Raw genomic sequence first — 17,233 nt, forward strand, 5'->3', positions numbered from 1 at the left:
GATAAGGGGGACAGTGATGTGTGTGGGTAGTGGGGGGGTGGATAAGGGGGACAGTGATGTGTGTGGGTAGTGGGGGGGTGGATAAGGGGGACAGTGATGTGTGTGGGTAGTGGGGAGGTGGATAAGGGGGACAGTGATGTGTGTGGGTGGGGGGGGAGGTGGATAAGGGGGACAGTGATGTGTGTGGGTAGGGGGGGGGGTGGATAAGGGGGACAGTGATGTGTGTGGGTAGTGGGGAGGGAAGTGGATAAGGGGGACAGTGATGTGTGTGGGTAGGGGGGGAAGTGGATAAGGGGGACAGTGATGTGTGTGGGTAGTGGGGCGGGTGGATAAGGGGGACAGTGATGTGTGTGGGTGGGGGGGGAGGTGGATAAGGGGGACAGTGATGTGTGTGGGTTGGGGGGGAGGTGGATAAGGGGGACAGTGATGTGTGTGGGTAGTGGGGCGGGTGGATAAGGGGGACAGTGATGTGTGTGGGTGGGGGGGGAGGTGGATAAGGGGGACAGTGATGTGTGTGGGTGGGGGGGGAGGTGGATAAGGGGGACAGTGATGTGTGTGGGTAGTGGAGGGTGGATAAGGGGGACAGTGATGTGTGTGGGTAGTTGGGGGGTGGATAAGGGGGACAGTGATGTGTGTGAGGCCATCGCTCCCGCTTTTTGCTTTCTCTGCCCCGAGCAATCTGACATGAGCGTTCTTTTTCAATTTTTTTTCCCCAACTGTGCATGCGCAGTTCAGAGCTCCGATCGTTCCGGCTATGCTAAGCCCCGCCCACAGTGCAAATGGGACCGGAGATGGTTGACTGCATGTGGAGTACCTGAAAGTGGATTTCTAAGTCGGATCTGCATTACCCCCAGATTCAGCACTTAGAATGAAAATAGTAAAATTGGGCCCCATGACTGACCTAATAATCCTCAATTTCACTTTCCCGCTTTATCTCTATAACCTCCAATTTCCCTACTGATTAAAAATCTCGTCTATCTCAGCCTCTCACAGTCCTACCTGGAATAGAAAGTTATTTCCCTGCTTAACTATGTTAGGACAAAGGGATCAAATTTTATTTTGGTTTATGTGTGCTATTTTCTCACCTCAGCTGTTAACCGTGCAGCTTCTACTAAAGGCTTAACCTGTCTTTTTTTTCCTTTTGGAAAGCTGACTGACCAACTGTGTATTTTCGGCAGTTTGTGACTAAAATTTCTCCTTTTCACAACACTTCTATCCCTGTTATCACCTCGGTGATAAAACATCTTCTCCTCCTCCTAGCTGCTTGTTCTGTAAAAAGATGTTTCCTCATATTACCTCTGACTCTTTGCCAATCATCTTAAATCAACCATTTAGCCACTGGAAAGCTTCCTTCATTTATTCTATCTAAACCCCTCATGACATTAAACATCTGTATCAAATCTCCTCTTAACTTTCTCTGTGCAAAGAAAAATATCCCCAGGTTCTCCATTCTATCCCCATAACTATCCCTTAGCCCTGGAATAATTTTAATAAATCTCTTCTGTACCTGCTCCAAAACCTTCATGCGTAAAATGATGACATGTTGACATAATACTGAAATAATACGACGGATCAGAAATAATTTGAAGCAAATAGTTTTTAAAGAAAGACTTGCATTTATATTGTGCCTTTCACAACCCAATGACATCCCAAAGAACTCTGCAACCATTAGAGTAATTCTGAAGTGCAGTCACTGTTGTAATATGGGAAATGTGGCATCTATCTTTAAGCACAGCAGGATCCCATTAACAGCAACCAAGCAAATGATGAGATTATTTATTAGTGGGGTGAATATTGGCAGAATGCTCCCCTGATCTTTAAATAGCACTGCAGGACCACTTACACCCACTTGAGATAGCAGACAAGCATCCAACAGTGCAGCACTCCCTCAGTACTGCACTGAATAGACAGTTTACATGACATGCTCAAATCCCAAGTGTAAGACTTGAATCCACAACCTTCCCTGAGCCAGGTTGACACCTTAAAATAAATTCTGTACTCTTACACAACTGCTTTTGGAAAATAAAATAAAGATATCAAATTAAATACCAACAATTTTAACATAGAGCATTTTTAACAACCATGCAAGACAATGGATGGATGTTTACAGATCATTGCTGTCAATTTCAAACATCAAAGTGTACTCAATGTTATGCATTTTGTTAAAGTTAATACATTGTAATATTATTCATTGTCCTGGGAATCTGGGTGACAGATTTTCATACTGCTTTGGTTGCAAAACAAGTTTTCCTCTTGAACTGTAGAAAGCAAGGGAAACTGACCAACGAGTGACACTATGCAATCACCTTGTCCACTGTAGTCAAATTTGTTTCTTATAAATATTCCATTGCTGACAAAATAACTACCATTCAGAGGGAAAGTCAGCAGACACAGGTGGGAAGACAGGACATGGCATTGCAATCGTAAAAGCAGTGTAAATAATTAGAAACAAACTGACAGAATCATAGAATTGCTATGGTGCAGAAGGAGCCATTTGGTCCATTGTGTCTGCACAATGGCTTAGTGCCATTGCCTTGCCTTTTCCCCTACTGCTGCATATTGTTTCTATTCAGATAATCATCTAGTGCCCTCTTGAATGCCTCAATTGAACCTGCCTCCTACCAGACTTCAAACAGTGCATTCCAGGCCCCCAGCCACTTGTGTCTGAAAAGGTTTTTCCTCACATTACATTCACCTCTTCTATAAACTTCCTTAGATCTGTGCACTCTTATTCTTGATCCTTTTACAAACAGGAACAGTTTATCCCTATCTATTCTGTCCAGTCCCTTTTGATATTGGATATCTCTATCAAATCTTCTCTCCAGGGAGAACATCCAATCTATCTTAACTGAAGTTTCTCATCCCTGAGATCATCCTTGTAAATCTCTGCTGCACTCTCTCCAACATGTTCACATCCTTCCAATAGTGTGGCACCCAAAACTGTACACAATACTCTTAGCTGAGGTCAAACTAGCATCTTGTATAAGTTCACCATAACCTCTTGTACAAATGGTTGTTTCTTTTTACATTATTATTTAAAGGTAAATTAAATGCTTTTTACTTTTCTCCCAGTGTTTTGCTTGGAAACAATTTCAATGCCAATTGGCTGCAACACTGAATTAACATTCATTTCTTCACTACCAGCCCTACATTATTAACTACTGCTCAGGGCTTGTGATCCCAAAAGCTTTGGGGATGCTGTAGGTGCAAGACATCATTGTGTACTGAATGCTGCAACATTCCTTCAGAAATGAACTACAAGGTTATGCTGAATTGTCCTGGCAACATTTTAGGTGATCTATTAACATGCCCATCAGTAAACAATCCCCAGAACTTGGATATGATGATCCAAAAAATAAACTGTTTGAAAAACGTCACTAACTTCAAATGCTTACTCAAGCGTAAATTTACAGGAAGTTTTAAAAATGAAAACATGGCTTTAGATTTGATTCATTTTTTCCATATCTGGAAACTTGTTCAAACTTCAGCTTGTGTAAAACAAAGCCCAGAGATTTATTTAGGATGTCAAAATCTTTGGTAAGATTCTTTCCAACCATTACTCTGCACCATCAATTTATCAGTATGGGTCTTTCATAGTTACGATGAACGATCGAGCTTTCATTTATAAAATATCCAGCTATCAAAGGTTTTTTTTAAATCATGTCAAAAGGAAAATAAATCAAGTGCTCAAGTGAGGAATGGACCAAACTAAAGGAAAATTATAGAACAATTCAAACCACAATTTTGATCTGACTTAAAAGATATTGAGACTAAAAGGGAAAATGCTGGAAAATCTCAGCAGGCTTGGCAGCATCAGTAAGGAAAAAAAAAAGCTGACGTTTCGAGTCCAGATGACCCCATGAGAATGCCTTTTAGCTTTGACAAAGGATCATCTGGACTTAAAACATCAGCTCTTTTCTCTCCCTACAGATGCTGCCAGACCTGCTGAGATTTTCCAGGATTTTCTCTTTTGGTTTCAGATTCCAGCACCTGCAGCAGTTTGCTTTTATCCAGATACTGAGGCCTAAAGCTTCTTGCAGAGAATCTCTCCATCTGCGTAAAAATGCAGGCAGAGGACTGAATCCAGAAGACCAACCCCAGAATTCAGGCTCTGCCATTTTCACAGGCAGAGGGTATACGGGGATGTGTTATAGATCGCGCAATTTAAAAAAACATTTCAAGGGATGTGGCTGTCATTGGTTAGGCCAGCTTTTATTGCCCATCCCTTATTTGCCTTCAAAAGATGATGGTGAGCTGTGTTCTTGAATTGCTGCAGTCCATGCAGTGTAGCTACACCCACAGTGCTGTTAGGGAAGGACTTCCAGGATTTCAACCCAGCAACAGTGAAGGAACAGCAATATATTTCCAAGTCAGGATGATGAGTGGCTTCGATAGGAATTTGTTGATGGTTGTGTTCCCATGTATCTACTGCCCTTGCCCTCCTGGGTGGCAGTGGTCATGAGTTTAGAAGCTGCTGTCGAAGGAGCCTTGGTGAGTTGCCGCAGCGGATCTCATAGATGGTACATTGTATGTATCACTGTACATTGGTGATGGAGGGAGTGAATGTTGAGGATTGCCCATGATGGATGTAGGTGAATTAGCATGGAGGGGATAAGGGCAAAGGGTGGTAGGTGGGGGCATGGATTGGCATAAGTTAGGGTAGGATCTATAAAAGGACCTTTGGGGGAGGTAAGGGGCATGAGTTGGTATTGGCCTTGGGTGGATAGCATGAAGTGGCATAGGTTGGCAAAGATGGGGCATGGAGTTTGATTTGATTTATTGTCACATGTATTATTATACAAAGAAAGTATTGTTTCTTGCGTGCTAAACAACTAAGGCACACCACACACAGAAGGAAAGGAGAGAGTGCAGGATATACTTTTACAGTCATAGCTAGGGTGTAGAGAAAGAGCAAATTAATGCAAGTTAAATCCATTCAAAAATCTGATGGCAGCAGGGAGGAAGCTGTTCTTGAGTTAATTGGTACACGTCCTCAGGCTTTTGTATCTTTTTCCCAACCGAAGAAGATGGAAGAGAGTCCGGGGTGCATGGGGTCCTTGATTATGCCGGCTGCTTTACCAATACAGTGGGAAGTGTAGACAGAGTCAATGGATGGGAGGCTGGTTTGAACGAAGGACTGTGCTTCATTCATGACCTTTTGTAGTTTCTTGCGTTCTTGGGCAGAGCAAGATCCACACCAAGCTGTGATAGAACCAGAAAGAAAGCTTTCTGTGGTGTATCTGTAAAAGGTGGTGAGAGTTGTAGCTGACATGCCAAATTTCCTTGGCCTCCTGAGAAAGTAGAGGCATTGATGGGCTTTCTTAACTTTAGCATCAGCATGGGGGGACCAGGACAGGTTGTTGGTGATCTGGACACATAAAAACTTGAAGCTCTCAATCATTTCTACTTCTTACTCATTGACGTATACAGGGGCATGTCCTCCACTACATTTCCTGAAGTTGACGACTATCTCCTTTGTTTTATTGACATTGAGGGAGAGATTATTGTCATTGCATTAGTTCACCAGATTCTCTATCTTTTTCCTGTACTATATCTCATCATCATTTGAGATCTGATCCACTACGATGGTGTCATCAGCAAACTTGAAAAGTGAGTTGGAGGGGAATTTGGCCACACAGTTATAGGTGTATAAGGAGCATATAAGGGGCTGAGGACACAGCCTTGTGGGGCACCAATGTTGAGGATGATCATGGAGGTATTGTTGCCTATCCTTAATGATAGAATGGTCTGTGGGTTAAGAAGTTCAGGATCCAGTTGCAGAGCAGGCAGCCAAGCTCCAGGCCACAGAGTTTGGAGATGAATTTCATTGGAATAATGGTGTTGAAGGCTGAGCTGTAGTCAATAAATAGGAGTCTGACATTGGTGTCTTTGTTATTTAGGTGTGCCAGGGTTGAATGTAGGGCCAGGGACATGGCATATGCTGTAGACCTGTTGTGATGTTAGGCAAACTGTGGCAGATCCAGGCAACCTGGGAGAATTGATTCATGCCATGACTAACCTTTTGAAGCACTTCATAATGGTGGCTGTCACTGGACAATAGTCATTAAGGCAAGCTGCTTGGCTTTTCATTGATACCAGGATGATGGTCTTCTTCTTGAAGCAGATAGGGACCTCAGATTGTTGTAAAGAGAGGATGAGGATATCTTTGAATACCCTTGCCAACTGGTCCACACAAGATCAGAGCGCTCAGCCGGGGATTTCCCATCCAGGCTAGTCACTTTCAGTGGGTTTGAGTGGAGGAAGACTGGAAGGCTGTTTTTTTTTATTTAATAATTTTAATAACTTCAACAAAATGCTGAGGCACAGAGACAGGGTTTCTCCTAGCCTGCCTCTCCATCCAGCAGCATCTGCACTTACTGGGGTGGGGTGGCAGGAGGGTTGTAGGCCTGACCTGGCAGCCTTACTGTGAGACACACTTCTCCCCCCTGCCAAAACAGCCCCCACATCAAGCTGTTTGTTCAGTTTGATGCAGACCAGATGTTTTTTAAAAACAGGTAGGAATTGCAGACTGTGTTTACCGTGCACCCAGCACTTACAATCCTTAGATGTGTAGAAAAGATATATCAGATCCCCCAGTTCTGCCCTGAATTTATCTCAGCATCTTACAAGACGACATTTTTCTGGCTTGTAACCTCTGTTGGAGAGGTGCCTGTGGAAATGTTCAGATGCCTGGAATGTCCCACTGGATGTGTGAAAGTTTGCAACATGGCATGTTTGCAAGAGACTCCAGTTATTCCCGGCAAAACAAACCTTTATTTAGTGTTCGCTGTACACTGACATTTTTGGTTTGTTTTGACAGGCACAGCTGTTGTCACTTTTAAATTAAAACCAAATCAGCGTTCTTGGGGACTAATGATTGTTCTTTATTTAACCTACAGACTGTACCCCATATCTCTTGGGTTTATCAGATGATCAGTTACCTCCTCTGAAGTCTATTTTCCTACTGTAAATGTCGTGTGGCATGGTGGCACTGTGGTTAGCACTGCTATCTCACAATGCCAGAGACCTGGGTTCAATTCCAGTCACTACCTGTATGGAGTTTGCACATTCTCCCTGTGTCTACATGGGTTTCTTCCTGGTGCTATGGTTTCCTCCCACAGTGCAAAGATGTGCAGGTTGGGTGGATTGGCCATGCTAAATTACTGCCCCTTAGTGTCCCAAAATGTGTAGTTTCAGATGGATTAGAAATGGGAAATGTGTAGGATTATGTGGATAGGGAGGGGAAGAGATTCCCTGTCAGAGAGTCGATGTAGATTTGATGGACCAAATTGCCTCTACGTCACTGTAAGGATTTTATGATTTGCTGCTTTCTAAGAGCTTTTGTTTTCAAATGATCAAATTTAGCTCCTTATAGAACATAGAACACTACAGCACAAACAGGCCCTTCGGCCCACAAGTTGCGCCGATCACTTCTATACCTACTAAGCCATAGACCTATCTATTACCCCCAATCCCATTAGATCCCATATACTCATCCGGAAGTCTTTTAAAAGACCCCAGCAAGTTCGCCTCCACCACCACCGACGGCAGCCAATTCCATTCACTCACCACCCTCTGAGTGAAAAACATACCCCTAACATCTGTACTTGCCTCCCTGCACCTTAAATCTGTCCTCTTGTAGCGACCATTTCAGCCCAGGGAAATAGCCTTTGAGAATCCACCCTATCTATTCCTCTCAACATCTTATAAACCTCTATCAGGTCGCGTCTCAACCTTCGTCTCTCCAGGGAGAAGAGTCCCAGCTCCCTCAACCTATTTTCATAAGGCATACCTCCCAATCCAGGCAACATCCTTGTAAATCTCCTCTGCTCCCTTTCGATAGCTTCCACGTTTTTCCTATAGTGAGGCAACCAGAACTGCACACAGTACTCCAAGTGGGATCTGACAAGGGTCTTATAAAGGTCTTATATATAGTTTTAATCTGACAAGGGTCTTATATATAGTTTTTATTCTGTTCTATATCCTAGCAAATTCACCCATTTAGGTGGCACAGTAGCACAGCGGTTAACATTGCTACCTCACAGCACAGGGATCCAAGTACAATTCCAGCCTCAGGTAACTGTCTGGAATTGGTATGTTCTCCCCTTGTCTGTGTGGGATTCCTGTGGGTGCTCCAGTTCAAAGATGTGCAGGTTAGGTGGATTGGCCATGCTGAATTGTCCCTTAGTGTCAGGGGAACTAGTAAGGGTAAATACGTGGGTAAACACAAGGGTAAATACCCCACTAATCCCTCTGACCTACACATCCCAGGACACTACAGGCAATTTGGCCTCATCAACCTAACCTGCACATCTTTGGAGCACCCAGAGCAAACCCACGCAGGCATGGGGAGAATGTGCAAACTTCATACAGTCACCCAAGCCAGGAATATTCATTCATAACATGAGGGGCATTCCAATGGACTGGAGGGATACTTTTTTAAAATATGCTTCACATGTTGCAGTTTGTCCAAACTCAGAGGCTAGATTTTACAGCGCCCCTCCCAAGTAAAATAATTTCTGTTGGTTTTGACAACCCTTCTTTTTGTAGCTCTATCTGTTTTATCAACCTTAGATGTTCTTTGCATCCTTCTCATTCACCAGGAATTGTTTTATTTTTTGATATTTTGGATCTTTCTCTTTTAGCAGTATATTATCACTAATTTCTTCAGTCACCGTGGTTTTTATTTGGTCAGTAGCTATCTTTGCTCCTTTGGGGTATAAACCAATTCTGGATCACATTAAGTTCTCCTTTGCAAAACTTTATAATTAATAAGCTGCAAGCATAACTAAAGATGGGAAGATAATCAGTTCACCTTCTACAGACATGAAAGCATGGACAAGATTGCAAACAAAACCAATTTTGCCAAAAAAAATGTGGAATTGTATTTTCTAAGCATGTTCATGATGGTTGTCATGCTTTAAAGGACCTGGGGTGAGGGATTGCTACAAATGAAGCAGAACCATTGAATAGCGGATCCCTGGATGATGCAACATGATATACAACAGCGCGGAGTCACTGAGCAGAAACTGATAGCCAAGTTCCACACACATAAGGACAGCTTCAACCTCACATTATTTGTAAGCCCCATGATTGCCTGGGCTTGCAACATCTCACTTATTGTCCTGTCTGGAGATGATACACATCTCTTTAACTATGCTTAATGCTATCTCCACTCACATTGTCTGCACCTTTAAGAATTGAATAGCTGTAAAGACTTGCATTCTAATCAGCATTATGTAAACTGAGTGTATGCCTTTATGTGCCGTGTTTGTGATCAGAACTCCCACTCATCTGATGAAGGGAAAAAGCCCCAAAAGCCAGTGGCGTTTGCTACCAAGTAAACCTGTTGGACTTCAACCTGGTATTTGAGAGACTTCTTACTGTGTTTATCCCAGTCCAACGCCAGCATCTCCACATCATGACACAACAGAGGCAGTGAGATGAAGCAAATATGCAGGCAGTGAAAAAAATATTACACAGAGCATCTAGCTCCAGGTCACATGAATTATTTATAGAAATCAGGAAGTATTTATACATAACTTTCCACTAGAATATCAAATGAACAGGATAGAATCCATGATAATTTGAATTGTAAATGATTCTGAAAGGTGAGCATTTGATAGGCTCGCCTCCAGGTGTGTTTGTGGCAGCAGGGACACATAAGACATGGTGAATATGTAACCCACTGTCTCCTCACCCACTCTGACCCAGTTCCCATAACATAGAAACACAGAAGATAGGAGCAGGAGGAGGCCATTCATCCCCTCAAGCCTGCTCTGTCATTCATCACGATCATGACTGATCGTCCAAATCAATAGCCTAATCTTGCTTTCTCCCCATAACCTTTGATCCCATCCTTCTCAAATGCTATATCCAGCTGCCAACATGTAAACAGCAACCCACCCACTATGTTTAAATAAATAATTAACAGGCAATTGACCCAAATAATATGCTGCCCAAGCTATCAAACGGTTTGCTATGGGCTAGCGGGCAAGATCCAGAAGGTTGTTTTTTCAATAATGTTGTTGTAAAAAAAGGAGGGTGCATCTTTTGCGGGGTGAGTGCCCTGTTCACATCAGAGGTACCCCCACAACACTCCCCAAGGTATCATCTTCACTTTTACTTCTCCCCACCTGGCCATGCAAACCACTCTGGTGATTTCCCTGACATTCCTCTTACATCCATTCTAAAGGTTCTCTAATCGCTTCCTGCTCAAAAGGCCCAGAACCTACCTTAGTATGGGACCTTGCAATCACCTCCATGGACTTCAGTGAGTCATAGCAGCACCTAGTACTGAGCTCCAGCATTGCTGGAGACAATCAGATTGGCTTCCTCCCATGGAGGGCTGGAATTCCAACCCTCACCTGCTTAAGGCCACCTGCAGCATGTTATTTTTACGGAGCAGCCTTGTGGAGTGTTTGTCAGTGCAGCACTCACTTTCCTTCCAAGCGGGGCAATTTGTCTCTGCACCCCCGTAGTATTCAGACTCATAGCATCCTTGGTTATAGTTCTGTGTAGGCACTAGCTCGAGAACTGATCCCAATTTTACTGCCACCTCTGTGCCGATGTGAAGTCAAAACCAATTCATTTGATGTGAAAGAGGAAGTTTAACTGCCACTTGAACTTTAGCAGGACATTCAATCATGAAGGGTGTGACAGCTGAGTCCTGTCTTCACTCTCGATAACCACAACCTGTATTTACAACACTGCATAAAAATCAAGAGTGTGAATCCTGGCCAATATTTCATCTCTCTTCATTCTCAGGAATGCTAAATCCCAATGCAGAGCTTTCTCCGCCACACCAAATTAGAGAAATAAACAAATGCTCTGGATTGTGCCAAAGCTCTCCTAGACTTTTCCTTTCAATGTTAAAGCCACAATGCATTTCCCTTGATAACAGCATAAGATAGAAGGACCAGGAGTCGCAAGACGACCACTTATGCCTTGTCCATCATTCAATTGTGTAGTGGTTAGCTCTGCTGCCTCACAGTGCCAGGGATCCAAGTTCGATTCTCAGCTCAGATCTGTGCAGAGTCTGCACATTCTCCCTGTGTTCGCATGTGTTTCCTCTGGGTGCTTCAGTTTCCTTAGCTGTCCGAAAGACATGCTAGTTAGGTGCATTGGCTATGCTAAATTCTCCCTCAGTGTACCCGAACAGGTGTCTGGGAGATTTTCACAGCAACTTCATTGCATTGTTAATGTAAGCCTTCTTGTGACATTAATAAATAAACTTTAAAATGTGGCTGATCTTGCACGTCATCCCTGCTTTCCGATCTCAAATCCCTTAATTTTCTTAGCGCTAAAAAAACTATTAATCTCAGTCTCAAATATACTCAATGACTGAGTAATTACAGCCCCTCGGGGTAGAGAATTGCAAAGGCCCACAAACTCTGAGTGAAGACATTTCTCCATGTCGATTTTCTAAACTAATTTTAATTTGCACACTTAAAACAATAAAAAAAAAGTTACCAAAAGTTTAAATATGAACAAGTACAAAAATCCTGTTTAGGAAAAGGACATGAGTGCCCATTATCCTGTTGGAACTCAATACAGTCATCATCGAAGCGGCCATGTTAATTTTGGCATGGCCCTGTCCTTAACTTAATGTTAGTTTCCGAGGGATTTCCAAAATATTGATCTTTTCCTGTACAGCAAATATTGACACAAAGTAACTATTCAATCTGCGCACCACTTTGTTTTAAATTGACAATATTACCATTATTAGTTGTCAAGGGGCGTACTTTCCTCCTGACCTCATATCTTTTCCAATTTAACAGAAAAATAATTTGTGTTGATTGTGACAACCCTTTTTTTTTGTAGCTCTTCCTATCTGTTTTGTCAACGTTTGATTTTCTTTGCATCTTTCTCATTCGCCAGGAACTACTTTTTTTTTGATATTTTGGATCTTTCTCTTTTAACTGTATATTATTACTTACGTCTTCAGTCACCGTGGTTTTTACTTGGTCAGTAGCTATGTTGCTTCTTTGGAGTATAAACCAGTTCTGGATCACATTAAGTTCTCCTTTGCAAAACTTTACAATTAATAAGTTTCCAGCGTAACTAAAGGCGGGAAGATGATCAGTTCACCTTCCACTGATGTGAAAGCATGGACGAGATTGCAAACAAAACCAATTCTGCCAAAAAAAATGTGGGATTTTATTTTCTAAGCATAAATTTCAACTGTTCATGATGGTTGTCATGCTTTAAGGATCTGGGGTTAGTGACTGCCACAAATAAAGCAGAACCATTGAATAGTGGATCCCTGGATGATACAACAGAGGCAGTGAGATGAAGCAAACATGCGGGCAGTGCAAAAATATTACATGGAGCATCCAGCTCCAGGTCAGACGAATTATCTATGGAAATCCGGAGGTATTTATACATAACTTTCCACTAGAATATCAAATGAACAGGGTAGAATCCATAATAATTTGGATTGTAAATGATTCTGAAAGGTGAACATTTGATAGGCTCGAGGCCTTAACTTATTTGATTCTTCCTTCTAATCATTTAAAGATGAAGAATACTTCATGCTTTGATGAGATATAAACAATTAACAACATGGATTTGTTTTTAGGAAGGAGGAATACTTAACATTAAACCGTATACTGATGGAGTACAGAAACATCTTTGCATTGACATTGAATTTTTACCATGACAGATTAGCAGTTCTCGAAATGACCAGCTTGTACTCAAGCCAGAAAATGAAACACGATACATAACACTTACTCAGCCTGGACCAACAGCATGACGTTATTGGTTTCAATTTACTGTTCTGCTACCACAGCATAATCTGAAGCAGAGGCAGTAAGCTGGTACAGTACCAAAGTAAACAAATACATACACGCTGCAAAAGCAATACCCACTGTGCCCAACTCTGGACCACACAGAAAGACAACTAACCTTCTCCAGCCTACCCCATCTCCGCCAAAGTTTGTCTGCTGTACTGACACCCAAGTCTATTAATTCAGCAGGTACATATTTTACAATACAAACACATGCTTTATATTTAAGGGTTTTTCATATCCTATGATATTGAATAAATTAAGAATGAACATAACTGTAATTCACAAGCAGGCTGGAAACTTTAACCATCTAAAGGAACAAGACACAACTCTCTACAATCAAAGAAACAAATTTCCATGTCGGACAAAAGGAAAACTTTAGTCAGCAATCATTTCTAATTCTTGCTCCATTAATTTTCCCTTGCAAAGAAGCCTCTGTATGAGGCCTGATGAGTGTGCATAGTAAGAAGTCTCGCAACGCCAGGTTAAAGTCCAACAGGTTTATCTGGCAGCACAAGCCACAAGCTTTCAGGGTGCTGCCCCTTCATCAGATGAGTCATCAGGCTTGATGACCAGGATTTTTTTTATCCAATTCAATCAAATCAAGTCTCATTCAGAGTCTCAACTAGTGAGACATTCCCAATCCAAGCTAACAAGCTAAAATGTAACCTAATGACTTCAACCAAGTACAGCATGTCGATACTACGCTTGATCTTAGCCAAAAGGCTGAGAAGCAATGACCAGGTTGAGAAAGTCACAAACAAGCTAAACGGATCATGCCAGAGTGCATGTTAATGCTGAATTTTTTACCTGCTATTTGTTAAAATCGCACGGTGGGTGTGACCAAAGCAATGTCTTTCCATATTATCGCTTCTTGGCCTTTTGGCTAAGATCAAGTTTGGTTTTTGATTCTGCACTTGATAAAAGTCAGTGAGTTACACTTCATTTGAAGCAATTTTTAAAAGCTGCATCTAAGCCTTTTGGCTAAGATGCAAATGAGATCAAGTACTGGAGGGAGTGCAATGCAAGCTCCTATCAGCTTGGATCTTTTAGATCGAGTCCAGGACTGTAAGAAGGCAGCCTGTCTTGTCAGCTTGGGTCTGTAATGACTCGCTGGTCGAGACTTTGATTGGATGTTGATTAGATATAAAAAAAGACTTTCCAGGTTATATTTTTATAGGAGTTGGGTAGATAGGGTAAAATTGGCTTCAGCTCATAGTTGCTGAAAAAAAGCATCAACATTTTAGCCAATAGGAAGTTACTCATATATATTAAAAGGCAATCAAGCTTAATGGTTAGGGTCACTCAGAAACCAAGTAGGCAAAGTTTTGCAAATTGACTGTGCAATCCTCTTTGAAGTGCTAATATATGCAAATCCAGAGGCTTAAGCAAACAGATTAAATTAATTGCTAATGGTTGAAACAGTAAGGGAGCATTGTTTTAAGAAGAATCCGGTTGAAAAGTTATTTGAAAGAAATGATAGTGTGTGAAAGCTAATAAGGATGCTTGTGGAATTGTCCATTATTCACTTCACTGTTAAAAATAGATGCTAAATCAATTGTCTGTAAACTGGAACACCATTCTCCTGGTCCAATTGGGAGCCCATGGCATAGTGGTATTATCAGTGTACTATTAATTCAGAGACCCAGGGTAATGGACTGATCTCCAGAGTTTGAATCCCACCACAGCAGATGGAGAAATTTGAAGTCTAATGATGCCAAAAATCGATTGTTGTATAGACCCATTTGGTTCACTAATGCCCTTTAAGAAAGGGCAATAAATGCTGCATCAGCCAGTGATGCCCACATCCCATGAATAAAAAGACTTGTCAACCAAAGTATAAATTGCTTCTCCCTTTGGAATTTAGCATTCTTGCAATCACACTACCAAGTGACCATCAAATTAAAAAGCAAAAACTGAACTAAACAGTAAACCTATGATTCCAGTTTTCTGCTTCCCACTGCATCAGCCACAAGTGGGGTTAATGAAGAGTTAGTACGAGTTTCTGCAAGTACTGACATATACTCATGCATGATTCCATTAAAAAACTACTGAAACAAACTCCAATTATGTTGATACAATTTATGTATAGGAGAAGTCAATTTAGTATCTTTTTGTTTCTGTATAATTAGCACAGGCATAACTAAACCCAACTACTAAATTAGGCCTGAACATAATATTTTGATGCTGTGATATTTACTGTCTCTAAAAGGCAAGAGAAAGTGAGAGACATGCTTGTTGTTAGTGTTTTGTGCCATGGCTAAGGGTAATTTTTAATTCAATGTCGTGCATTCACCATGCAAATAAAAGATGTATGATTTCGTTCATTAAAGGCTTTGACTGCTAATGAAAAAGTGCCTCTTTTGCCATGAGCACCACTTGTAAGGAAGCAAGCAAAATCGTGAAACTGAACTGCTGCTTCATTGTTACCGGTTATAAATAAATACAGAGCATGATATTCAAATTGTGCCATGGATTGTGGTTGCAAGTGGCACAGTGCTGCACTTTGAAGTTTGTTCTTTGTTTCTGATGCATGACACCAAAACGTCTATTCCTTCACACAATTTAGTTTGTGTAATATGTCGAATGGTAGGATTTTATTGTCAGCCTTCTGGAAAATATTGGGGCCTGAAAACTTTGTGGGCTGTCCATTGTGAGAACTGTGCCTAGGAAACAGCCAAATCTAGTGACTAGATTTGCATGATTTGAATCATGGGCACAGAAAAATGGCAGTGATACCTTGAGTGTTGTTATTCCATCTCTGATCTGAACCTGCCAAAATTGACAAAGGGTCATCTGCACTCAAAACGTTAGCTCTTTTCTCTCCTTACAGATGCTGCCAGACCTGCTGAGATTTTTCAGCATTTTCTTTTTTGGTTTCAGATTCCAGCATCCAGAGTAATTTGCTTTTATTTCTGCCAAAATTCTATTCTTTTGTGCTCACAAGCCTAGGCTGACATTCTATTACAATGCTGAGTAGGTGTTCACTATTGGACATGCCACTTTCCTGATGACATGTTAAGTTAAGGGTGTATCTGCCCTCTCAGGTGGATAAAAATTCCATGACACCATTTTGAAGAAGAACAGTGAATTTATCCTTGGTGTTCTGGTCAGTATTCAGCCCTCAATCAAAATCATTAAAACTGATTATTTAGTCATTGTCACATTGTGGGAGTTTGCTCTGTGCATATTGGCTCCTATGTCTCCTACTTTACAACAATGACTGCACCCTTAAAGTACTTCATTGACTGGAAGGCACAGTGGGACGTCCTGAGGTAATGAATAATGCTCTATAAAAATGCAAGTCTTTTGTTTTTTCTTCTTACTCCCTCTCTGTACCAGCGATGGCACATGGCAGGTTCTTGCCCAATACACGTGTTCCAAAATTAGGGCAAGTTTCTCTTCTCGTTCAGACTGGCTGACAACTTGTTCAAACTGCTCTCGCTGACGTAAAAAGAACCATCTGCAGAAAAAGCCTCTGTGCCAGAATTTTATGTCAACCATGACGCACAGCAGAACTCTGAAGTTTACAATTAAATGTATCATCAGCAGATTGGCCTGAAATATGAAGGGATACAGAATGACGGGCCAGCTTTACCAGTGGAAAGTAAACAAGAGAAGTGCCGATTTCTTCGCCATATGCTAAGTGTTAATGAGCATTTTGTTCTGCAGTGATTATCTTAAATCAGACGTCCCAAGTGGAAGTTCTCTGCTGAGGTACAGCATCACAGATGTCTCAGTCTTCAACCCATTCCATTCACTCCGCATAACATCAAGAAATGGCTGAGCACGCTGAATGTAACAAAAGCTTCCAGAACCTGACAACACCCCAGGTGTAGTGTTGAAAATCGCTCTATAACTAACCATACTTCTAGTCAATCTGTTCCTGTACTGCTACAATGCCAGCATCTACCCAACTAACAATGTACAAAATTGCCCAGATATGTCCTGTCCACTACAAGCAGGACAAATAGAATCAAGCCAAACACTGTTCCATCAGTTTACTCTCATCTACTTGATGGAAGGTGTCAACTGTGCTACGCAGTCGCACTTACTCACCAAAAGCCTACCTGTCAGTGCTCAGTCTGGGTTCTTGGGTTCATATCAACTACCTGTAACCCTCACGACTTGCCTGGACTTGGAAAATCTCACTTACTGTCCTGTCTGGAGACCATACACATCTCTTTAACCTGTGCTTAATGCTCTCTCCACTCTCATTGTTTGTACCTTTAAGACTTGATTAGCTGTAAAGACTCGCATTCCAATCATTAGTCTGTAAATTGAGTTTGTGTCCTTATATGCCCTGTTTGTGATTAGAACTCCCATTCACTTGACGAACGGGCAGCCAGTGCTCCGAAAGCTAGTGGCTTTTGCTACCAAATAAGCCTGTTGGACTTTAACCTGGTGTTGTGAGACTTGTTACTGTGTTTACCCCAGTCCAACTC

General features: G+C 41.7%; 1 protein-coding gene and 1 pseudogene across 1 annotated transcript in view; both read right to left on the reverse strand.

Annotated features, from left to right (window-relative positions):
* Positions 1-17,233, reverse strand: part of ablim1b (actin binding LIM protein 1b) — a 385,473-nt gene that overhangs the window by 323,683 nt on the left and 44,557 nt on the right. The window lies entirely within an intron of this gene.
* On the reverse strand, positions 13,350-13,526 carry LOC145354610 (U2 spliceosomal RNA; annotated as a pseudogene).

Source organism: Carcharhinus amblyrhynchos, chromosome 17 (assembly GCF_965287045.1).
Source record: "Carcharhinus amblyrhynchos chromosome 17, sCarAmb.v2.hapA, whole genome shotgun sequence".
Classification (NCBI taxonomy): Eukaryota; Metazoa; Chordata; class Chondrichthyes; order Carcharhiniformes; family Carcharhinidae; genus Carcharhinus; species Carcharhinus amblyrhynchos.